Genomic DNA, 26,431 nt, shown 5'->3' with positions numbered 1-26,431 from the left:
TTTATTTGGGAATTTCAGCCCCCTAGAAAATAATAGTTGTTCTAGGTCAACTATGAGTCACAATGTATAAACTATATGAAATATAAGCTGTATATAAACTGTATATGAAAGCAAGTATATTGGTTAATATTATTTTGGTTTTAAATGAGAGAATACACTTTACCATAGGCAAAGAAAAAAAACTGGGTTTGGGGTAGATTTCCTCCTGAGACTCGGTGAATGAACCTCCAGGAAAAACTGCCTCTAAAACTCCAACCCAGTCTCTATGGTTTTCACTATTCCTTGGTTTTGCTTCTCTCTGCATGTATTGGCTTAATTCTCTTCTACTGTATATGCTTCCTTTTTGTCACAGGGGAAGGAGAGGCATAACATTAGATAACTCCAAGTTTATTATTACTTATTTCAGTAAGTTTATTATTACTTACTTATTTCAGTAAGTTGAACTCAGAGAAAAGAGGTACCCTCTCTTTCTCCAGTATGAAATCCTAAGGAAGTCTCATAGAATCTAGTTTTTGACTTGCAGACACTCCAGAAATGCACTGAGTCAGACAGTATCAGGTCACCAAAAACAAGAGGACATGCCATGACCCAAGGAAGTGAGAGATGATGGCCAGGTAAGAACGGCAGATGTCCTGACTACCGTGTGGTGAATAATTTTGATGTGTGCCCCACTCCTGTCCTGCCTCTGAACTCACCTGTCATTGTGGTAAGTTGTTCCTGGCACCACTGGTAGCTTCTTACCTCGGGTTCTTGGCTCTCCCTGCTTTTCCATCTGAGGACTCCACACAAGGGGAGCGTGTACAACTACAGACAAGCATGATACAAAGTGTAGGCAAGTCAACCTGTCAAGACAGAGTCAATTCTCACTCAAGGAGGTGGGACATGGTAGATTAAATCCTAGCCTTCCCATTGGCCAGCAGGACAATTCTGAGGCATGTTGAACATGATTTCTCAGAATGTCCCGCCAGGACTGAACTCCAGTTGCCTACAGTGGTAACTGGATTATTAACATAACTCTTATTGCTTCTTCTCCATTTCCCGAACTCCAACCCTAGTACCTCAGGCGACTGCCTGAATTCACAACCCAAATAAACTATTTTCACCCATGTCCTTGTATCAAAGCCAATTTGGGAAAACCCAAAGCAAGACAACCAGCTCAACTATTCAGTTTGCCAAATAATACTTGTATTAGATACTTGTATTAAATTTAATACTTGTATTATTAAATATTGTATTATTAAATTTAATATTTGTATTAAAATATAAATATATTTTATTTTAAAATATATAAATATTATATATATAAATATTATATAATATATTAATTATGTATATAATATATTTAACTATAAGTATTATTGAATATGTAATATATATTATATGATATATATTTATAATTAAACATATTTATAAATATATTTAGTTATAAAATATAAATATATATTTATTATATAATAATAAACAAAAAAGTACCATCTCTTTGAAAGAGTAGAATAAATACTTTTTTAAAAGATTTATTTTTATTTGAAAGTCAAGGTTACACAGAGGAGGCAGAGAGAGAGAGGTCTTCCATTTTATAACATATGTAAATAGTATAGTGTTGTGCATTTCCATTCTTTTTTAAAAAGATTTATTTATTTATTTGAAAGAGTTACACAGAGAGAGAAGAGGCAGAGAGAGAGAGAGGTCTTCTATTCATTAGTTCACTCTCCAATTGGCTGCAACAGTCGGAGAGCTGTGCCATTCTGAAGCCAGAAGCCAGAAGCTTCCTCCAGGTCTCCTACGTGGGTACAGAGGCCCAAGGACTTGGGCCATCTTTTACTGCTTTCCCAGGCCATCACAGAGAGCTGGATTGGAAGTGGAGCATCCAGGACTTGAACCTGCACCCATATGGATGCCGGCACTGCAGGCGGAGGCTTTACCCACTATGCCACAGTGCTGGCCCCCACAAATCATCTTTCAACAACTGAGCTTCTTCATTATTTCTAAGCAACATCTAACATATAAGTTGCCTTCAAACACAAATGACAGAAAACCCAGAGCAAATGGCTGCATAAAATATAAAGAATACATTGGCAGTCAAGTTAAAAATCCAGAGGTAATGCTGTTTGCAGGCATCATATTCCATGGTTTATTAAATCCTCAGGGTATTGTCTTCATTTCACTACCAATTTCCAATCTTGCCCATCTTCTTTGTGTCAGCTTGTTCCTCAAAATGGTTCCCCTTCTGATACCAAAACTGGTTTCAGTACTATTGGAGACAAAAGAAAGCATTCTCATTTCAGAAGCCTTAGCAGAAGTCTTGAGGTCCTTGATGATTGACCCAGCTTAAGTCATGGGCAATAGACTGATTGGCTGATGCCTTGTATGGCTCACCCAGAGGTGGGTAGAATCAATTCAATGATCACTATGTGTCAGTTCCAAATGAAGACCTGAGGTAGGGGAAAAAAGGGTATGGAAACTGAGGAGCACAAACATTCACTCCACATGTGTCATAGCTCTATAGCTCTACATTTTCTGCCTTGTTTCAGCTTCCTTAGTCTTTCATCTTAGCACCCTTCTTACTTGTGCAATTTAGCACTGATTCTTGCCTTATTTTTTCCCATTCTTTACTGGAGATTTGGGTCTTAGGGTCTATTGACTAGCTTCTCAGAAGCTAAAGTGTGTGAGATTCTGACCATCAAACATCCTTTGATTTCTTCTTTCTTTGCCCTACAAATCTCCCACGATGTCCTCTCGAACATCTTGTGCTTCAGTTTTCCTCTGCCATGCTGTTTTGGCTGCTCTAACTTGCTTGTCAGGTTGATATGACACAGTCCCTGCCACCAGCTCTTTGCAGAGGCCAAATGTTTGGTCTGATTCCAGCTCCATACCCTCCTCTATTCTACTTGGCCATAGTTTGTCAGAGGCTGCTGGGCTGGATTCTAAACATATTAGATTAAAAAACAAATCCTCAAAATCATACATTTAGAAAGAGGTAAGTCTAATAAAAAGATAAATAAAGCTATTCAAAATAATTTACAAATACTATTTTGAAAATAAACTGCTTTAGATTCTTTTGATGAAAGAAAAGATTAAAGAGTGCTTTATTAAAAGTAATTTTATTCTTTACTAGTGACATTTTAAGCCAAGTATTTTCAAATAAAGATGTATAAGGCGATAAAAACAGAACGCCACTGAATAACCTTACAGATTTGCTCCAGATAGGACAGCATTCAACACAGGTTTAAATAATTTGCACACAGCTCATCTGTTTATTTAAGCCCATACTTCTAAAGTGTTTGAGAACAGATTGTTCCTCCTTTTTTATCATCTTAAACATCTCATCTGTAGACTCATTTATAACATCAAACTGCTTTAAAATCCTTTTACCCTTCTAAATGGTTCAAAACTAACTTCACTCCATGTCCCATCTGGTTTATTATAATTATGAGTTGTCCAAAGCCAGAACCATTAATATTATATGGTATCAATTACTAGCTGTTGGAGCCAGAATTATGCGAGGGACTGAGGAACGCACGAGGCAGCTTACCAGTCCTTGAGATCATGTCTTCCCATCAAGGCAAGTGGCTCCTCTTAAAATATACTATCCTGATGAGCTTTTTCAACACAGGGTGATCCTTGCATTTCTGATTCTCCATGTTGCACATGTTAGCAACTGATAAAATGCTCAGGAAATTAATCTGTCAATACACATTTATTCAAGTTCCTTTTCAGTGGAAAATATCTGCATGAAGAACAAAATATTGCCTTTTACATAGAAAAGAAAAAGAAAGTAGAATTTCAGATCCCTGAAAGATTTTGAAGATCCTCAAAGGCAACCATACCTCTGATAGATTTTCAAGGGTGTTTTTATAAGATACAATTAATTCACTGTTGAATATGCATATTAAAGTTCTTTCTTGTCTCTTGAAGATAAAATCTGTGTCTCTTACTAAAGAAAAAGCAGTCTTATCTGATGGTAAAGACCAGCCCCATTTTCCAAAGCTGAGTAGCAAAGAAGAGAATAAACACAATGTTGATGTCACTTAATTTTGGTTGAATATGCACTCTTGTAACTTTGAAAAAAATGTTCCTGTGGGATATTCTTAAGGAAATAAAATATTTCTCCTTTTGGCAAGCAAGCTTTCTCTGTTTCCCCAAATGCTTTCACTCCAAAGTGGCAATATGTATGTATTCCCTGTTTTTCATACGATGAAACTGAATAGGGCAAAGATGTACTATGTTTTTCTTAATTTTAAACATGTTTTAACTGTGCTCAATGGTAGTTAAAGCAAATACTGAATTTAAAAAATACCTGATCTTCTTAGGATTGCTTCAACTACCACCTAACAATGCTATGTCACCTCCTCCAAGAAGTCCTATTGGATGGAGGCTCTCATACTTTGGACACAGCTCTGTCACTGTAGTTATCACATTGCATTATGTTCATGTGCCTATCTCCTACTTAGGTTATAAGGGAAGGATCATATTATTGATATCTAGGCCACTGAAGTGCTATTATTAATTTGAAGTACACAAATACCAATAAGCTATGGCTCTGCATTCTGGGACATTCTACTCTGGCTTCTGAGATGGCAAATGAGCAATCTTGGCTTAGAAGAGGACTATACTATTTTGTCTTTAATTCACTTAAGTTTCAGAAAAAAATTGATTTTTTAAAATGTGGATGATTACATACAGGTCTCAGGATTTCAGCTGCTCTTCAAAAGTCAGAAGATCTAGCAACATTTGGCCTGATTTCTCTTATATTATCAATCAGCCACAGCAGAGGAATAGTTGTGACTTTGCACTCAGACCCTACTTCTCCCTATTGTCTTCTTGATACCCACACCAAGAATCAGTTGCCATTTATATTTGCTCTACTCTTCTTTGGGTATAAAAAGTTTTATGGGACCAGTGTGATGGAGTTGCGGGTTAAGCTGCTACCTGTGAAGCTGGTATCCCGTTTGGGTGCCGGTTTGAGACCCGGCTGCTCCACTTCCTATCCAGCTCTCTGCTAATGTGTCTGTGAAAGCAGCAGGGGATGGCCCAAGTGGTTGGGCCCCTGTATCCACAAGGGAGAGCCAAAGGAAGTTCTGGACTCTTGGCCTTGGCCTGGCCATTGCAGCTATTTGGGGAGTAAATCAGTAGATGGAAGATTTCTGTCTCTATCTCTGTAACTGCCTTTCAAATACATAAATAATAATAAATCCTAAAAAAAATTGTTTTCTAAACCCATCAGAGGATTTTCACCTCAAAAAAAAGGGGGGGAGACAAAAGACAGACTTAGAGAGACAAAAGACAGACTTAGAGGGTCATGTGTTTTTTAAAAATATGCCAACCTGCTTTATGATCCAACTCACCTGAACGATTTCAATAACCTGAATAAGTCATCCAGCAAACTCCAATGTGTGCTCCAGGACCCAACTGGTCACCCAAACTCCACTTCCTTTTCTATTCTTACCTACTCCACGTGCCCTTATGAAGTCATTACTCTTTTTCTAAGACCTTGTTTTTTTTTAATTGACAAATAGTTATTAGACAGTGAGAGAGAGAGAGACAGAAATAAAGGTCTTCCTTCCATGGTTCACCCCCCAAACGGTGCTACGGCCCGCGTGCAGCACTGATCTGAAGCCAGGAGCCAGGTGTTTTCTCCTGGTCTCCCAGGCGATGGGGCCCAAGCACTTGGGCCATCCTCCACTGCACTCCCAGGCCACAGCAGAGAGCTAGACTGGAAGAGGAGCAACTGGGACTAGAACCCGGCGCCCATATGGGATGCCGGCGCCGCAGGCAGAGGATTAACCAAGTGAGCCATGGCGCTGGCCCCTTCTAAGACCTTTAATAATAGTAGTAGTAATAGTAGCAGCAACAGTAGTTACTGTCTTCCTAATGTTCATGATAACTAGCTGCCCTTTTTCTATGTACCTTACTTGAATTAACATCTAATTCTTGTACTGTTAACAATTCTGAATGAACTCTGACCAGTTCCATGCAGGCACAACACAACGGCACCTTACTTCTGCCTTGCACCGTGCATGTCTCTTCTGCTCAAGGCTTCCCTGTTGCTGCTAATATAGGATCCCCCAACCAACCATGTGGGACAGCTCAGAGGACAAGGGAATTCATATCTTCCCAGGTAAAGCTTTGATCATGAGGAGATGGGAATCAAGAGGTAAATCCCTCCCCTCCCACTGTTGGAGAAACCTCTTGTATTTAACTGTGAAGCCTGGCTAGCTCAATAATACCTTCTCAAGATGTCCATCCCCCCTTCCTTTCTCACTTCCCTTCCCCCTTACCCTGCTTCCTAGACTTGCACTCTCTAATAGTGTTAATGCCTACATATTTGCCTTAGGCTTCACCTTCCGGGAAATCCAAACTGAGACTTTCTCCTGTACATCTCCTTTCCCCTCCCCTTCTTTTGTTTTGTTTATATTATCTATATGACCTTCAAAGGCCACTTCATCACATTATTCACTTTTTGATCGCAAGTTAGACAAAGGCAATGGAAAGATTCTGTGATATTTCCCATGGGAGCAGTGAAAGGAATAGAGTTGGGCCATCTGAAAACCTGGAAACAGTGCTGTCTAGTTCTTTTATTTTCATTCTTATCTGTGTTCTTCTTGGCACTTAAGCATTATTTTCTCTATTATAGTCCAGCTTTTTTCCATGTGTTATGGGAGGGATGTGGTAGATGATTTCAAGCACAGTTTCCATGGTTCCCACACCTTAAGACTAATCATTTCTACTCCTTAAAATACTGTTTGAGAATTCCCAAGAGAGGACTCCAAGTGATGTGGCTTAGGATGGGTCAATGAGGAGATGGGGGAAGGCAGAATACTGATATGGCCTCAGGGACTCACTCCAAGAGACATCTTTATAGGATCCCAGCAAAATAAATGCTGTCAAGGTCCAGCTCCAGTGTTACCGCAAGCCTGAGCCTCCACTCATCTTGAAAGGTATCATGTGGCTATTAAAATATTGCAGACCTTGAAGGAAGACAAATGCCTACCTCGTATCTAGCACAAAGTGGCAGTTCTGCATTTTTCACACGCAGACCTTTCTGGGCCTAAGTTCCATCCTCTGGCAGGAATAATAATGCCACCATGTGAGAAAAATGATTTTTAAAGTACTTACCATGTAATAGGGATTCAATTAATTCCATCAGCCAAAAATAATATCTCCCTGGACAATTTACATGACACAGAAAAATCTTTGTATTACTCTTTGTCTTTGTCACCATTTTTTTTTTTTTGAATCTCACCTACTTGATGAAATATTCCCTTTGGAGCCGGCGCCGTGGCTCAATAGGCTAATCCTCCACCTTGCGGCGCCGGCACACCGGGTTCTAGTCCCGGTTGGGGCACCGGATTCTGTCCCGGTTGCCCCTCTTCCAGGCCAGCTCTCTGCTATGGCCAGGGAGTGCAGTGGAGGATGGCCCAGGTGCTTGGGCCCTGCACCCCATGGGAGACCAGGAAAAGCACCTGGCTCCTGGCTCCTGCCAGGATCAGCGCGGTGCGCCGGCTGCAGCGGCGGCCATTGGAGGGTGAACCAGCGGCAAAGGAAGACCTTTCTCTCTCTGTCTCTCTCTCTCACTGTCCACTCTGCCTGTCAAAAAAAAAAAAAAAAAAAAAAAAAAAAGAAATATTCCCTTTGGGTAAGAGTGTCTTCTCTTCTTAGCTATCTTAGCTCTGGTGTTTTATCCAACATATTGGAATGGAAGAATAAATATTTGTTAAAAGAGTAACTCCAACTACACTCCATAAATGATCTGGTTTTCATTTGTGGTTTATTGCTACCTTCTAAAAATGATGAATTCTTCCTCAAATTCAAGCAAAGGTAAGCCTTTTCCCAACTGTTGTATGAGGTAAAACTTTTGTTTCCTCTCTCAAAATGAACCAGATGTCCTAAGAAGAAAGTACTGTTGGAAATACTAATAACAAAAATGAAGAAAACTTCCTTTGCCCTCCAAGAGTTGAATATTGACTTATTGAGATAGTTATTTAATTTTCAAATGTACATTCTATATACTTAATTCCACATGTTCCTCATATGCGAAAAAGAAAAAAAAATAAATTTGGCTCCTTTGCTGTTCCATGTTGCCTTCAGATCCATACCCATGATGCAAGGGGAAACTGTTCATGTGTATTTGATTACATGAAAATGGCTTGTGTATTTCCTTCTATTAATTACAATGCCTCTAAAATTTATATACAATTTCCTCCTCCATCCCATCGCCATATTCTCACAATATTAGTTACATATCCTTGATTTAACATGACTGGAGTACAGAAACATTTAAGATGTAAATGAAGGGCTTTAACCACATTAATTTTCAGGATTTTATGTATGAAATTTCTTATTTCTCAGAAATTTTAAAAAGAAAGCTTGCTTATATGAACAATTTTAAAAACTTATATTTGTGGGAAGATCCAAGATGGCTGAACGGAGGTGCCCTGCACTCCTCTGCCACAGAGAAGAATCAAGAAAACAAACAAAAAAAAAGGATCACATTTGCAGGAGATTGAGTGATGGAGAGCAACAACAAAGAAGTGACCAAACCCTAGAGGGTAAAGAGACTCAAAGCCAGCACAGAGAGATGAACAATGCAAACTGTAACTCCTGCACCCGCTCCCCACCTTGGCAGAGCTCCACCTGGCCAGGAAAAGGTAAGCAGGGCAGCTCAACAACCCCCACCGTCACTGCAGAACAGCAATAAGAATTCCACCGTCCTCACAGGCTCTAAATCCAGCCTGGAAAGCTGACTGCAGTCCAAGTGACTGCTCTGCACCAAATAAGGAAACCACACTGCCCCCCCACCCAACACACACACTGAGCTTCAAGAACCCAAGCTGCTAAAGCACAGCCGCTGCTCCATTCCATTCTGTCTTAGGAGTCACTAGGCAGCCCCAGTTGTCACCAGAGACTCCCAGACTCATTGTGGCTCCCAGGGCAGAAGACAGGTTCCCCTGCCTCCCACAGTTGCAGGATTGCTACCTACAAGACTGAGTCAGGTTGGTTTCCTCCGCAGGACCTGGGGAAGTTCCCTTCTGTGTCTCCAGCTTTCATGTTGTCCATGGCCAGTACACAAGTCTCTGTGGGACCTGGAGAAGTCCTTTCTTGAATGTCATGGCTCAGAGTTCCTGGAACAAGCGCCAGTGACAAACCTGTGTGCCTCTGTGCTCTGCAGCTAAGGTCCAGCATTACTCGTGCTTACCCAGAATGGCCTGGAGAATATCCCCACCATATCCTCTAGCTCTGGAACGGTGGGTGTTCGGGCTATATCCCCCAGAGTTGCTTGTGCTCACCTCATGCAACATGGGGGAATCCCCATCTGCATTCTACAACTCTGGGTCTGTGGCTACCAGTGCACAATCCCCAATATAACCTGTATGTACACAGTGGGACCTAGGTAAGTTCCCCTCTGCATTCCCAGTGCTTGGACTGTGGCCATTGGTGTCACAAACTGCAGCATCACCCACATCCACCCATCACAGCTCCACGGTCATGGTCTGTACATGCTACAAACACTGATGTCACCCATGATTACCTGGCAAGATCTGGGGATAGTCCCTTTTGTGTCCTGCAGTACCAGGAAAATGATTATTGCCACTACAAGCCCCAGTGTGGTCAGCACTCAGCTCAGTGGGGCCTGAGGACACACACCTTTGGCAGCTCATGTCTATTACAAACCCACACCACAATAGCCATGAATTGTACTCTCCACAATTGCAGCACATGTGGACACTGCTGACATTGATTACAGCTGAAGAAATCACATGGAGACAATAATTCTGAGCTCACCTAAAACTGAAGCCAAAGCAAGTAAGTCCCCACCTCACATCTAAAAAGTATTTCCCAAATAATGCAACTCTTAAAGAAGAAGTAACTGCCACACCATATGTGCAGACATCAACATAGCAACACAAGATACGTGAAGAAGCAAGAAAGAATGATACCTCCAAAAGGACACAAGAGCTCTCCAGAAAGCCTAATTTGAAGGAAATCTATGAAATGCCTGAAAAGGAATTAAAAACAACCTGTGTTTTTAAAGTTTTTTGAGGTTTAAATTTCACCTGTGTTCTTTTGATAGGACCTAGATAAGGTACCCTCCATATCCTGCAGCTACAAGCAATAGTATAGAGAATCTTACAGAAGTGGCTTGTGGGGCCGGGTCTGTGGTGCAGTGGGTTAACGCCCTGGCCTGCAGTGCCAGCATCCCATATGGGCGCTGGTTTGAGACCCGGCTGCTCCACTTCCGATCCAGCTCTCTACTATGGCCTGGGAAAGCAGTAGAAGATGGCCCAAGTCCTTGGGCCCCTGCGCCCATATGGGAGACCCAGAAGAAGCTCCTGGCTCCTGGCTTCAGATCAGCGTAGCTCTGACCGTTGTGGCCAAGTGGGGAGTGAACCAGCGGATAGAAGACTTCTCTCTCACTGACTCTCCTTCTCTCTCTTTGTAACTCTGACTTTCAAATAAATAAATCAATCTTAAAAAAAAAATAGTGGCTTGTTTGTGGCTTGGCAGTTTAAGCTGCTGCCTGCAACACTGGCATCCCAAATGAGCTCTGGTTCAAGTGTGGAGTTCCAGCCCTCACTGTTGTAGGAGTGAACCAGTGAATGTAAGTTCAAGCTCTCACTGACTCTGAAACTCTGCCTTTCAAATAAAAAAAAAAAAAAACAATTTTTTAAAGTGTCTTATAATAGAGGCAAAAGTATGACCATTAAGGGGCCGACATTATTATATCCTGGCAGGTAGATGTGCCACCCATGATGCCGTCATCCCATATGGGCACCACTTCAAGCCCCAATTGCTCTGCTTCCAATTCAGCAACCTGCTAGTGAGCCCTGGGAAAGCAGCAGAAGATGGCCCAAGTACTTGGGTTTTGTTTTTTTTTTAATCCATTCAGTGAGTCTGTGTCTTTTAACTGGAGATTTAAAGCCATTTACATTCAAGGTGAGCATTGATAAGTAATGATTTTGCCCTGCCATTTTTCCAAAAATATTCCTATTTTTTACTTTGGATTTCTTTTGTACTTTTACTGAGCTTTCCTTCCTTTACCTTCTTCTGTAGTGATGACCATGTTTCTGTGTTTCTGTGTGCAGCACATCCTTAAGCACCTTCTGTGGGCCTGGACAAGTGATGACAAATTCTTTCAGATTCTGTTTGTCATGGAAAGTCTTTATTTCACCTTCATTCATAAATAAGAGTTTTGCAAGGTATAGTATTCTGGGTTGACAGTTCTTTAATCTTAAAATTTGGACTATATCTAGTCATTCTCTCTGAGCCTATAGGGTTTCTACTGAGAAGTCCACTATGATTCTAATTGGAGATCTTCTAAAGGTAATCTGGCATTTCTCTTGTGCACATTTTAGAATCTTTATTGTGAAGAGTTTGATCACAATGTGTCATGGTGAAGATCTTTTCTGGTCATGTCTATTAGGAGTTCTATGTGCTTCCTGTACTTGGATACCCCTTTCTTTCTCCAAATTGGAGAAATTTTCTGTTATTGTTTCACTAAAAAAAGATTTCTAATCCTTTCTCTCTTTCCATGCCTTCAGGAACTCCTAGAACCTGTATGTTGGGTTGTTTGATAGTATCCTGTAGATTCCAGTGTTTTTTCGTTTCCTAATTTCTTCATCTTGTGTTTGGTCTGACTGTGTGATTTCCTGTGCTTTGTCTTCTAAGTTAGATATTCTTTCTTCTGCTTCATTGATTCTGTTGTTAAGGCTCTCCATGGTATTTTTATATGTTCTATTGAATTCTTTATTTCCAAGATTTCATTTTTATTTATCTTTAGGATCTCAATTTTGTGGGAGAAATTTTCTTTTATGTCAAGTATGGATTTCATTGGTTCTTGCATTTGCTTCTGATTACTTCTAAGTAATCCTATGGTCAATTTTTTGAATTCCATTTCTGGCATTTCTTCAGTCTCATCATCTTCATAATCTAGTATTGAAGTATTGTGTTCTTTTGGGGGTGTCATGTTTTCTTCCTTGTTCTTGTTTCTTGGATTGTGCATTTGTTATTCAGCATTTGTGAGGATACTCGTTGGTTTCTTCTTTGATTTTTTTTTTTTGCTGTGGCAGCTTTTACCTTTGGACTCTGTCTGAATGGATTAGTGGAGTGTCTGCTTTCAGGTTAATAACTGGAAGCATGTGGTAGGAGTGGCCAGGGAACTCTGTTCAGTGTTCCAGGGTGAAGGGTGTGTCTGAAGTGACACACCCAGGTTTGGTGTGGTAAATCTTATTTTTTTTTTTAATCAGAGGGGAGTTTTATTTTTGTCTGTTGGCATAGATTCAGCTGACCTCCTCTCCTCAAGGGAGACCCATGCCTGGGGGCTAGCCCCAGTGAGTATATTATTCATCCACTCTGTGACAAGGACCACACAAAGGATCTGTGCAGTCCTCAGTATAAACTCAGATTCACTAGCAATGTCTCTTGCCAGGTAACCAGCGAGCCCTGATCCTGTGGAGCCTCCCACAGTGCCTGCCCAATGTCCCAGCCACACCCTGAGTCCTCCCACGTAGCCTCAGTGTTCTCACAGTCCTGGTACACAATCCTCCCACAGTCACAAGCACCAAACCCTGTCTATTCTCCCCACCAGACTCAGGAGTCTCCGCCTGGCTGGTTGCTGGGTACAAACATGAACTGATGCAGCTGTTAAATATATCCCAAATGGCACCCGCTTTCTGTCAGCTTGTTACAGGACGCCTCCGCGGGATGATTTGGGGGAGAGACAATGTGCCCCCCCTCTTTATTTCTTCTCCTCTCATTTGGTAGGTACACTATCCCCCATGGGGCTCCAAAACAGATTCCCTCTAGGCTCTTCCTGCAACTTTTCCTCCACTGCCTTAGGCTACTGCAGTCTGACCTCACCTTGCTCTCCAATGCTGGTGCAGAGGTTCTCAACTGCTGGGGTCCTACATTGTTTGCATCTTCACCCTCCACATAGGTCCACTGTGTTCCTCCAATTTACGAAGAGTTTTCTCTCTAACTCTTCTCTGAGACTACACTCTTTCCACTTTTTTGTAAACTATCATCTCCTAAACTTGAGCAGCGAGCTTCCTCCCTACTCTACCATCTTATTCTCTCCATAACAAAATATTAACAAACTGAATTCAATAGCACTTTAAAGATCATAAACCATGATCAAGTAGGATCAATCTCAGCAATGCATAGATAGATAATATTTTCAAACAAAATAAACATGATAAGCCACATCAATAGACTGAAGAAGAAAAAAACATGACCATCCAAATAGATGCAATGAAAGCATTTTATGATTCAACATGCCTTCATGATAAACTCTCAACTATTTAGACATAGAAAGAATAAGAAATAAAGGATATATAGGACAAACTAACATCCAGTATCATATTAAGACCTGGAACCAGTCAAGGAGGTTCACTTTCACCACTCTTGCTCAGTACAGTATTAGAAATATTAGCAAGAGCAATTAAGAAAGAGAAATAAAGGTCATTCAAATGGAAAGTAGGAAGTCAAAATTTTTATGTCTACAGACGACATAATTTTATATGTGGAAAAGCCTACATATTCTGACAAAACTCTATTAGAACTGATTAACAAATTTCAGTAATGTTTTAGGATACAAAATCAATATACAAAAAAAAAGTAGTATTTTTAGACACCAATAATGAACTTGATGAAAGAGAAATCAAGAAAGCAATCCTATTCACAGCAGCAACAAAAGTTAAAACATTTAGGAATAACTTTAACAAAAGCAGGGATAGATATTTACAACGAAAATTACAACACTGATGAAAGAAATTAGAGGACACAAAAAATCAAAGATATTCCATGTTCATAGATTGAAAGAAGGAATATTGTTAAAATGTCCATCCTGTGTCCACTACCCTTTCTGCCTCTGTTTCCATGGTGGTGCCCATGAAGAAACCTGTGGTGAAGGGGGAAGGAAGAAACAGTGTCTGAAGCTCACACTTGACTGCACCCACACTGTAAAAGATGGAATCATGGATATCAGCAATTTTGAACAGTTTCTCCAAGGAAGAATCAAAGTGAATGGAAGAGTTGGGATCTCAGTGGAGGGATCATGACCATCAAAAGGAGCAAGAGCTTCCGAGGTGCCTTTTTCTAACAGGTATTTGAAATATCTAACGAAAAAGTATTTAAAGAAAAATAATTTATGTGATTGCCTGCATCTAGTTGTTAACAGTAGAGTTACGAATTATATTACCGGATTAAACAGGACAAAGAAGATTAAAACTCATTTGTACAGAATATTTTGTATGAGTTCTTGAATAAAACTTGGGAACAACAACCAAAAATCTCTATACTGCCCCACACTACATACTTAATAGAATGCCACCAAAATACCTATGACACTCTGTACAGAATTACTGATGGGAATGTAAATTAGTACAATATGGATATGCCTTTAAAAACTAGAACTAGACCTGACATATCATTCAGAAATCCCACTGCTGAGTATATGCATTAAAAAGAAACAAATCATTACATCAAAAGATATCTACACCACTATGTTTATTGCAGCACTATTCACAATAGCCAATAAAAATATTTAGAAGTAAATTTGACAAAAGAGGTGAAAGATCTTGCTCCATCAACAGATGAATATCTAAAGAAAATATGGTATAGATATACAATGGAATATTATTTTGCCATAAAAAGAATGAAATCCTGTCATTTGCAGCAAAATAGATGGAACTAATGGATTTTATCTTAAATGAAATAAGGCAGACACACAAAGACAAATATCACATTATCCCACATATGTAGAAGCTAATAAACCTCAATCTGAACATAGAATAGTAATTGGGACAGGCTGGGAGGGATAGGAATGGGAATGGAAGAAGTTGGAGAATAAGTAACAAGTCACAGTTAAATAGAAGGAATAGGTACCTTGTGTTTAATAGCATGGGTTAGGGGGCAGTGACTATACCTCCTAATAACTTATTATATATTCTCTGAACAGATGGGTGCCTCAAGTTTCCAATGATAAAGTAACAACAGAGAGAAGGAAATGCTAATTATCCTGATTTAATCAATACACATCGTATACAAGTATGGAAATGTCACACTGTACCCCATAAATATGTGCAATTAACCATTCATCAAAAAATATTTTTAATCTTTAAAAGTATAATAAATTAAAATATTTTAAAAAGCTCATATTTTAAGTAAGAATGACAAAGCTGACTCTTTCAGTCTGTCAATCTGTTACAGTCTATTTCACCCTTTAAGACTTAAACCACACTTTCTTTGATTCTTATGATGGGTTTACCACAACTTTGCTAGTCTTGTGTAATTGAAGGTTCCCCTTGAAATAAAGGTGCCCACACCCTCTGAACACTTTCAACAAAAGGAGCCTCGCTCTGCATACCAAACTGTGAAGGGTGCTTTAAAGTAGGAACATCATTCCAGTCCCCTATTTACCTCCTTTCCTTTATCAGGACAGCCTTTTATCATTTCTGATAGACATAACTAATCCAAACATCTGATTCTGGACACCAGCAGATCCCCTTAGACCTCACTAACCTAATGAAGGATCCCACCCAGAAACTTGTACTTGGAAAGCTGGAAGAAGCCTTCAAAATCAAACAGTCCAGGACTTCCCTTCCACAGGGGAGCAAAAGGCTCTGGCAAGATGTGCATGGAAATGAACTGAGTTATTTGCCCAAAGTACATGGTCCAGGAAAGGAGCCTACAAGAATGAAGATACAACCTGAATTAGGAGAGGGACCTACTGACCTGTAAGAGCCAGCTACATCTGGTTTATTGTCACCTCTCACTCAAAGCCAAACTCCAAAATGAAGAAAAGATATTTTGGAGTTTGGGCCCTGTGGGGAGCAGCTCGGACTGGACTGAGTTACTGGAATTAAGACTTATTCTGTGCATCTGCTCTCCCACAATATGGCGCTGGGAGAGAAGTAAACAGCTTCCGCACAGCTGCCTCCAGTTCAACCAATAAACTGTAGGACTTGCTACTGATTGGAGGAGAGCAGCGTACTCGGCGTGTGGGCAGCCGAGTTGGGATTGGCAGAGGAGGACTATAAAGGAGGAGAGAGACGGCATGCACCAGGAACATCTATGGGGAACATCTATCTGAAGGAACACCTGTGCAGCCCCCGAGAGAGCCGGCCGGCGGTGTGCCGCTCCCCTGCGGAAGTGGGGAAAGTGGCCAGGGGGAACCGCCCTTCCACGGAGGTGGAAGGGACGGTAGCCAACCCGGGAAGAACCAGCAGCAAACCCGGGGAGGGCCGAGCAGACAAAAGAACAGCGCAGGGTCCTGTGTCGTTCCTCCACGAAGAGGGGGAGCGACATAATGGTGCCGTGACTCGGATATGAAGCCTAGGCAGGGCTTAGTGTCGTTCCTCCACGAAGAGGGGGAGCGACAGGGCCCCACCTCCCGTGAGTATCCACACACGAGTCCAGCTTTACCGGAGAGTGAGCAGAGATTCATACTCTTCCATTTCCACCAGCAGAGATTTACATTTTCTCATCTTCCCAGCCATATTGGTTCAACCAATCCATCCTTCACTGCACTTCACCAGTACAAGCTTTGCAAGAGGTTTGCTTATAAAGAGTTTTGCTTATCCTGACAAATTCAAATGATAGTGCCAGGATAGGATCAGGCTAGGGCTTAGCACAGCTTTCAAACCTCAGTGAAATGAATTTTAGTCAGTGACTGCTTCAGAATTTTTATGTAAGGGCATTTAGAGGAGTCATTCTGGTTGGAAGAGGGTACTGTGGGGCTAGTTGTGAAGCTGCATTTGCCTACCAAACCAATTGTTTTTACAGAGATTTTAGAGGAAATTCATTTGGAGTGGCTTCGAGGACAAAGATAGAAACTAGGCCAAGGCACCCCTTGACCCATCAACTTATTCTAGTGCTTTTCACAATTGGAAATGTTTGGTCTAAGGAGATAATCCAAAATGTTAGCTCATTGTCTCACAAATTTCTGCTCTCCAGATCCGGGGCACAGTTGTTTTAACCTTTTCCTGTCCTTAAAAAATACATCGCACAAAGCCATGAGTACTCCCCTAAAAGCACTCCACAGTGTATACTTATAAAGGCAGTTGTAACGGAAGTAGAGAATAGGGTCAGTTTATGCAGAGCTGATTCAACCACTTTCCAGTTGAAGAACTGATTAGAAAAACAGAAATTTTATAATGTAATTAAGAAGTATCTTCCCCACTTTGGAAGAAGGGAGTGAAAATTGTTATTTGCTCTATCAGACTGGAGATCTGATATTAGTCCTAGATTCTGCCTAATTCCATCTAACATACAACCTATACTCGCATCAGGTAAACAGGAGAAGACGTTTTGGGGCAGTGGATCAATTCACACTTTGGAGTAGGTATAATGCACCTCAAAATAGTCAAACCGTCAGTCACCAGGCCTGAGTAACTGGAGTCAGTTATAAACTCATTGATGTCTGTGCTGAGTCTTATTCATATTTGTTTTTCCCTTCTACTTTCCATCCAAATCACAAAAAAATTATAAATAAACATTAATAAATGTTTCCTAAATGGAAAAATCAAATAGAGTTTGAACATAGTTTATTATTAACTTTTCCAAAACCAAATCATAGCAAGTAAGCCTTTTTTTTTATATTACCTCAATTGGTCCAGTTATTATAAAAGACTATTTTTTTTCATTTATGGAACTCTATCTGCTCCATTTTTATTAACTATGTAACTTTTATAATTTTCTGTAATTATTTCTTGCCAATACATAAAGGAACCATAAATGAAAGAAAAGAAGGAAATGAACATTATGATAATCAAAGAGGAATAATGCTTAGACATATGTTTTAGAAAAAAATACATACTTACAGTTTCACATTGAAGGTTTTTCAAGTTATAAGGTCCTGAAGACTTGGGTAAATTTTCTCATATTTTATTAAAATGCAATACATGTTTTAGATATTCATAGTTACTGAGTCAGCTATTTAAAAGTCATTAAGCCCTCCATGTAGCTTCCTAGCCCAGAGGTGATCGGGATGATCAGTATAAGAACAGTTTACTGACCACAGATCGCAAACTTGATTTAATCAATGTGCAGCAGCCACTCACCTGCCTGATCTTCAGTCCAGATCCTGAGTTTGTACTCAGTTTTCTGGCAGAAGACGAGTGCTGGTGCCTGTCTGGCTTTTCTACACCACCCACCCTGCTTCCCCAAACTCATTTCTGTTTCCCAGTTAATTCTTCAGTTTTTTTCAAGGACTTTCTTGTTTTCAGTGCTTCATTATACTATGGCTATTTTGGGTGTCTTCTTCCAGTGATTTGACTGTTGACATAGGAAATCCTAACAGCTGATGATTCCCCTCTTCTGCCTGGAGTACTGAGTACCTGATCATCTTCATCCCCATCACCACCTGAACGATATTCTGATCATCATTCTCTCATACAGCTGGAACAACTACTTTTTTCCAAAATTTTCTGAACTTTCCACTCAAAGCTTAACTGTTAGAAGCATCGAACCTCAGAGTTAAAATGTAGGGTCCAAATCCTGATTCTACCACCACCATTGGCCTTTATTCCTCACTTAAAATATGGGGATGATGATGAAAAATAATATTGATGTTGAAGGATTATCATGATGATCAAATAAGATAATATACGTAAAGGATTGGAACAAGTAGTACACATAATAAACCTTTTTTTTTTTTTTTTTTTTTTTTTTTGACAGGCAGAGTGGACGGTGAGAGAGAGAGACAGAGAGAAAGGTCTTCCTTTGCCGTTGGTTCACCCTCCAATGGCCGCCGCGGCCGGCGCACCGTGCTGATCCGATGGCAGGAGCCAGGTGCTTCTCCTGGTCTCCCATGGGGTGTAGGGCCCAAGCACTTGGGCCATCCTCCACTGCACTCCCTGGCCACAGCAGAGAGCTGGCCTGGAAGAGGGGCAACCGGGACAGAATCCGGTGCCCCGACCGGGACTAGAACCTGGTGTGCCGGCGCCACAAGGCGGAGGATTAGCCTATTGAGCCACGGCGCCGGCCAAAACTCTTAACCTTTTTGGCACCAGCCGCAAGTCATGTGAATCTGTACCTCTCACACATTCTAAGCAAATGAACTTCTTACTTTTACCATTGCTCTCACTCCATTTGCTTAGAATGTGTGAGAGGTATAGATTCACATGACTTGCAAATGGAAGAAAACTGACAATCAGCTAGGCCAGGGTTACAAATATTCAAATGCCTACAGGGTCAAATCAGGTCATTCTAGCTGTGTTACTGAAGATTAAGCATAGTGCTGTCATCTGAGATCAGGAGGCTGATATTACCAGATCTTCCAGTTTTTCAAGGGAAGCCAGAATGCAAATTGTGTATATAAACCCCCATATACAAATGTTGACAATCAGACTTCCAGAAAATGCTTTGCTGGTTTAAAAGGGGTGTGGGGGAGGAATGTAGCAACTTTTACTTTAGAGCCTCTAATCTCTTATCACCTTATTTGAAACCAAGAAAACAAGATACAGAAGAAAATTGTGGTGCCCAAGTGTGCACCCAGCTAGTTAATGGCAAAACACTGATAAGCGTCAGATCTTCCAAACCTTCATCCAGGCACCTCTGACCCCCTTCCCTATAGAGTGCTTTCCCCTTTCCATCTGTTTCTAATCTGTCACTAAAGGCTGTTATGCAGAGCTTTCTGCTCCATTCTCCATTCTCATGAACACCCTGCTATCCAGGCCACCAAAGCCTCATAATCTCCTCCCTGGAATCTCTTCCACTCTGATGCACCTTGGTTTGTAGGCTAAGATAAGACTAACATTCTTAACCTCTGATCACACCCTTGCCAAAGTCCTTCAAAATTCTTTATCATCCACTGCATCAGAGCCAAGTACATTGTCCTGACATTCACTTATCTGACCTCAAGCGGAGTTCCTTTTGCTTTCTTCAGATCTCTCAGCCAGCCAGCCTCCTGGTTCCTCCATGACCAAGTTGTGTCAACGCAGTCGATTCAGCCACACTACCTGAAATAATTGGAAACAGCAGGAGAGTATAATAATTACATTCGTCTCATCTTGTTGCTATAGGAATTAGATGAATTAATATATGCAAAGGGCATCACATACAGTAAATACTCTAGAATGCTCATTATGAATGAATATACCTGTGTTATCTTTCCTCGCAGACCCTGTGTCTTTAAAGTAGACTCCAAGCCCAATATGCTCTTCCCAACCAAGTATATAGCATTTGTTATGCACTTTTTAAATATTTCTTCAGAAGAAGAGTAAATGAATACATGAGTAAATGAAGAATCTGATTCTGAATCATCAAGTAAATGTGATCTTGGACCAGAAATGAAGCCAAAATTAAAAGTAGTGAGTGTCCTCAATATGAACAAAATTAACATTTTGAGATTTGATTAGTGTTTATATCCCTTGTCTATACTCCTGAGGAACAGTGGTTTTTCTACTTACTTGTTTAATTATTTATTTAGTGGAGGGTTAAGCTTATGAATATAAAGTACACTGAAAATCTGTCATTGCAAAAACTAAAAGCAGAATCAGAAAGGAAGGAGGATGAAGATTGGGAGTATGAGAGGGAGGGAAGAGAGGGTGGAAAAGTAGCATTATGCTCTTAAAGCTGTGTATATCAGCTGGCGCCATGGCTCACTAGGCTAATCCTCCCCCTGTGGCTCCGGCACCCCAGGTTCTAGTCTCGGTCAGGGCGCCGGATTCTGTCCCGGTTACTCCTCTTCCATTCTAGCTCTCTGCTGTGGCCCGGGAATGCGGTGGAGGATGGCCCAGGTCCTTGGGCCCTGCACCTGCATGGGAGAACAGGAGGAAGCACCTGGCTCCTGGCTTCGGATCGGCGCAGTGCGCTGGCCGTGGCGGCCATTTGGGGGATGAACCAACAGAAGGAAGACCTTTCTTTCTGTCTCTCTCCCTCACTGTGTAACTCTGCCTATCAAAAAAAAAAAAAAAAAACCTGTATGTATGAAATTTGTCCCCCTATATAAATAAAAAAATTTAAATGAAGTGCTAAAATATTAAAATTGCTTTTAACAAATTTTAAAAATTTAAAAATAAAAAATTGCCTAGGCTCCACAGACTGCATCAGGCAGAGACTGCAGAGAGTTTGGCCCCTGCTGGAGAATGTCAACTTGGACAGTTTCACACGAGTGATGAACTGGGGGTGCAGCAACAGTCCCACTACTTCAGTAAGTGCCATGAATAGGGTCCTCTTATGTGTAAAAGGAGGCTTTTAGAAAGTTGTTCTGCTAAGACTACAGCTTAGAGAGGACCAGGGAGGAAAAACAAATAGGCATAGCTTTATGACCTGGAAGTAAACCAAGCCACTGACAATTTCTGCGGTTGGACTTAAGATGTCTTGTCAATAGTACAGAAGAGGAGCCCTAAATCACCACTGTAAAAACATGTTCTGAACTAAGACATAAGCTCTGTGCGGATATGACTGCAAAGCAAAATAGGAACGAAAAGTAGAAAATAAACAAACAAAACTACCCAGTCAAATTGAGCCCATGAATCTGACTTCCAAAACACAGTCATATGGCACCTAATGACAGGAAGGCATCCTGAGAAATGTGTTAAGCAATTCTGTCCTTGTCCAAACATCATAGAGTAATCTTTAAAAAAAAAAAAAAAAACCTGAAACAGTTAAGATGTAACAATAGACTCTTTTTTTTAACTTTTATGTAGTAAATATAAATTTCCAAAGTACAGTTTATGGATTACAATGGCTTTTCCACCCCCATAACTTCCCTCCCACTCGCACCCCTCCCATCTCACGCTCCCTCTCCCATTCCATTCAAATCAAGATTCATTTTCAATTCTTTTTATACACAGAAGATCAATTTAGTATATATTAAGTAAAGATTTCATCAGTTTGCACCCACACAGAAACACAACATGTAAAATACTGTTTGAGTACTAGTTATAGCATTACTTCACATTGGACAACACATTAAGGACAGAGATCCTACATGAGGAGTAAGCACACAGTGACTCCTGTTGTTGACTTAACAATTTGACACTCTTATTTATGGCGTCAGTAATCTCCCTAGGCTCTAGTCATGAGTTGCCAAGGCTATGGAAGCCTCTTGAGTTCGCCAACTTCGATCTTATTCAGACAGGGTCTTAGTCAAAGTGGAAGTTCTCTCCTCCCTTCAGAGAAAGGTACCTCCTTCTTTGATGGCCCCGTTCTTTCCACTGGGATCTCACTTGCAGAGATCTTTCATTTAGGTCTTCTTCCCCCCCCCCCCCCCCGCCGAGTGTCTTGGCTTTCCATGCCTAAAATACTCTCATGGGCTCTTCAGCCAGATCCAAATGCCTTAAGGGCTGATTCTGAGGCCAGAGTGCTATTTAGGACATCTGCCATTATATGAGTCTGCTGTGTATCCCGCTTCCCATGATGGATCCTTCTCTCCCTTTTTGATTCTATCAGTTAGTATTAGCAGACACTAGTCTTGTTTGTGTGATCCCTTTGACTCTTAGACCTATCAGTGTGATCAATTGTGAACTGAAATTGATCACTTGGACTAGTGAGATAAGATAATAGACTCTTATGGGACCACAAATGTATTCCTGTTATCATTGACTGAAAAGTTACTACCAGGCACAACAAATCAATAACCAGAAATATAAATTTACTAAGATGAGCTATATAGGAAAGCCTGAAAGTATGCTCAGAATTTTTATAGAAATGAAGAAATAATATCCATTTGAAATGAATAAGAAACACTGAAGTAAAAGTCAGCACAAGTGGAAAAAGAACAGGTGATAAGAAAAAATTAAATATATGATAAATAAAAATATAATCACTAAATGAAAAAATGCAATTTGCTCCTTCACTGATTATAGTAAAAAAGGAATTGCTGAATTGAAAAGCAATATTCAGAGAAAGATGGAGCACCCTGACAGCTGAACTCAACAGCAAGAAAAAAAATATATCTGATATTTAAATTAGGTAAATGACCTCAACAGACATTTCTCAAAGGATTACAAATAGCCAACAATTATATTAAGTATTGGGTTTCTGGGTATCTGACTTAATCTACCTATCACAGGAAAGATGTGAGAAGATATAGTTTTGAGCACAGATAGGTGAGAAGGGAGAAATTTGGTTCTGAATATGTAAAACAACCAAGTATAAGTATTTAGGTAACATATGTTATAAAATCTGAACCTTTGGAGTCAGGTCTAGTTTGGAAGTAGTATAGCATTGAAACTTGTTAAATATACATTGTATGAAATCATGGAAACAGAGCAAAGAATCTAAGGTAAAGAGAAAAAAGACCCAGAACACAACCCTGAGGACTTAAGCATCAACAGACCTGAGAGGTGTGATTTTTCCAAAAAGTGTTCAAGCAACAGGTGTGCCTACCATCCAGATGCTTGTTTCTAAATGTCACTCATCCCTTAATTAATTTGTTGATTGGCTATAATTAGTAAAGTTAATAAGCAGTATGGATGCTTAGTCCAATACGACTGATGTCCTTATAAGAAGAGATGCAGACACACAGGGAGAATGCCATTTGATGATCCAGTCAGAGACTAGAATTTTGTGCCTGAAAGCCAAAAAACGTCAAGGATATTGCTGGTAACCCGTAGACATAAGCTCTGTGCGGATATGACTGCAAAGCATAAGAGCTAAGAAGAAACAAAGAAAGGTCATCCTGTAGAACCATTAGAAAGAGCAATGCCCTGACAACACTTCGAACAAGGAAACAATACATTTCTATTGTTTTAGGTCAGTTAGTTTGTGGCAATTTTTATGACAGTCCCAGAAAAGGAATACATCATTCATAAGTTGATTCAAATACATATATATGTATATTTTAAAGGTTTATTAATTTATTTGAGAGTTAGAGTTACAGAGAGAAAAAGAGAGAGAAAGATCTTCCATTTGCTGGTTTACTCCCCAAATGACTACAACATCCAGGGTTGGTCAGATCGAAGCCAGCAGCCAGGAGCTTCATCTGTGTCTCCCACATGGGTGGCAGGGTCCCAAGCATTTAGGTCATCTTCTGCTGCTTTTCCCAGGCCATTTAGCAGAAAACTGAATTGGGAGTGGAGCAGCCGGGACAGGAACTGGTGCCCTTATGGATGCTAGCATCACAGGCAGTGGCTTAACCTGTTATGCCACAATGCCAAAGGCCAAATACACTTTTTAAAAGCTGTTTCCTTTCTTTCCTTTTCTGGCTTTTAGTTACAAAGTTCTAGGGACAACTGCTGCTCACCCCACCAATCACAGAATGTAGGATCCCAAGTAGAATAAGGAGGGCATCCCTGCACGGAGACAGATTGGAACAGGGTCAGCATCAGTCAAAGTGAGCAGGGCTTGCTCTTGAGGAGGCAGCTCCACCAGAGAGGTCAGAGTCCCACCTGGGTGTGGAGGATGGCAGCATCCAACCATTGAGGAAACCCTGCACTGCAGGCTTTTAGAGCTGGAGTGAGGGTGAACATGCACGGGGGCCACCGGATGGGTAGAGTCAGAGCCTGCATCTCATGGCAAAGGATTACGAATTGGCAACATTTAGGCACGTTGATTTAGTAGTATATTAAGGGAAAGGGCCAAGTTTCAATAGGGAATTAAAACAAAGGAAAAAAGACAACTTGAATAAACAATGAGATGGAGATATCTGAATGAACTTGAGAATTTGAATAAATACAGACATAGAAATCAATATAGATGTAAATGTGTGTGCACATATATGCATCTGTTCTTTACCTCAGCTCTCATAGAGGGCAACAGGAACACCCAGTACCCAGATATTTTTCCATATTCTTTTCTCTATTGAAAAGGGCAGAACTCCTTGGAAAACAGTAGATGCTAGGATTGGGAGAGGGAAAGCATAAGATGATCCATTTTAAAAAGGTTCTCAAACATGATAGGAACATACTAAGGACACAGAAGTCAAATTACAGGGCCTCCCACTGGCTAAAATAGGGCAACTTTTAATATAATAATATTACCAAATTATAGCTCATTGAATAAAATAGAAATGAGTCCAAAGAGATATATTAAGTTAACAAATAAATTGAAAGGACTGCAATAAAGACTTTACAGTCTTAAAGAACTCCTTCTTAGAAAGTGGATAAATTACAAAGTGAAAAAGCATAACTTTACAGGGAAGAAGCCTAACAGACACCCTGAATTACAGATGTTGAAATCATGTGTCACCTGATAGGATGCAATCAAAAGAATGTAGTATCATATCTACCATTCAGACCATTGATTCTAGATCTAATCACGAAGAAACACTAGACAAGCCCAAACTGAGGAACATCCTACAAAATAACCGGCTGGTCATTTTCCAATATACCAAGGTCATGAAAGTGGGAGAGGGACTGAAAACTTGTTCCAGAATGAAGGAGCCTAAAGATATAAACTAAATGCAACAGGAGACTGTGAAGTTGAAAAGACTTCACAGTTATTGGGCAATTGGCAAGACTTGAATTAGGTTGAAATTTAGAGGTTCATAATCTATCAACATGAGGAATATACATTGAGATACTCAGGCAGGCAGGCATCATGTCTACCAACTTTCTCTAAAATGGTCCAGAAAAAAAAAATCCTTATACTTTCAGCAATTTTGTTTGTGATTATTAAAAAACGCTTTTAACCTTCTCTATAAGGAAATAGACTTTGAGATCTGGTAGAAAATCCCAAGCTTTAGAAGTTGTAAGAGCTATATACAAGTAATTTATAACCCAGCTAAGTTGTCATATCACATACCTACCTGGTAAATCAAATTGACCCCAAATTTCACTGAAAATTCCTAACAATTCTTGCTATATAATACATCACAATATGCATTAAGGAAGGTTAATGCCCCTTAAAAAATAATTGCCCCAATTTGACCCACCTTATCTGAAATACTGGATCTATGGAGAATTCTTTATATTTAAATCCAGTCTCCTGGTAACTGTCTTGATTGCAATTGAAGATACCAGTTTTAGTCATGGCCCAAGAAAATACTTATTAAAGGAATTTATAAGTGAAGAAAAATGGAACTCCAGAGAACAAAAACTAGAGAACTCTGTTTCACACTCACTATACCTGATTCCAGATAGCATTTATTTTCTAGAGTAACTCTCATTCCAACAGAAAGCTAATTTCCAAGATAAAGGGGCATCCTGGTCTGTTAGGATTTCTCAAGACTCCTAATAAAGCAACAGAATGAAGTGAGCACTAGAGGGCACAGCTGGGTTATTCTCATACATGTCTATACAAGGAAATTTTCTTCTCTTCTACATTTAAAAAGGAGTTTATATTCTCTTTTCACTTTGAAATACAATAGATGAATGACTTCATTTCCAGAAAGGTGCAGTGCCTTTTCTGAGACGAGATTTAGAGGTGGGGGAAAAAAATACTAAAAGCAAATTAGGACACTTTCTCATTTCTGGATCACAATATATCTACATTTTTCTTTCAGGTCATGTCTGTTATGTTCTAGTATTTTTTAAAAGATTTATTT

General features: G+C 40.2%; 1 long non-coding RNA gene across 2 annotated transcripts in view; it reads right to left on the bottom strand.

Annotated features, from left to right (window-relative positions):
• Nucleotides 1-1,616: 1,616 nt before the first annotated feature.
• The window catches only part of LOC103350422 (uncharacterized), a 39,522-nt gene continuing 14,707 nt past the window's right edge, over nt 1,617-26,431 (bottom strand). The window contains exons 2-3 of one of the 2 annotated variants that reach the window (XR_016233247.1): nt 19,856-19,958; nt 1,617-2,251 (exon numbers count right to left, since the gene is read on the bottom strand). This is a non-coding gene — a long non-coding RNA (uncharacterized LOC103350422). Of the gene's footprint in view, nt 2,252-3,532; nt 3,728-19,855; nt 19,959-26,431 lie in introns of those variants that run through there. The other variant, XR_016233248.1, reaches the window with a different exon arrangement.

Source organism: Oryctolagus cuniculus, chromosome 4 (assembly GCF_051225735.1).
Source record: "Oryctolagus cuniculus isolate XC-2025 breed Fujian yellow rabbit chromosome 4, ASM5122573v1, whole genome shotgun sequence".
Classification (NCBI taxonomy): domain Eukaryota; kingdom Metazoa; phylum Chordata; class Mammalia; order Lagomorpha; family Leporidae; genus Oryctolagus; species Oryctolagus cuniculus.
Note: the sequence above shows the minus strand (reverse complement) of the source record. Positions and strands in the feature narration are given on the sequence as shown.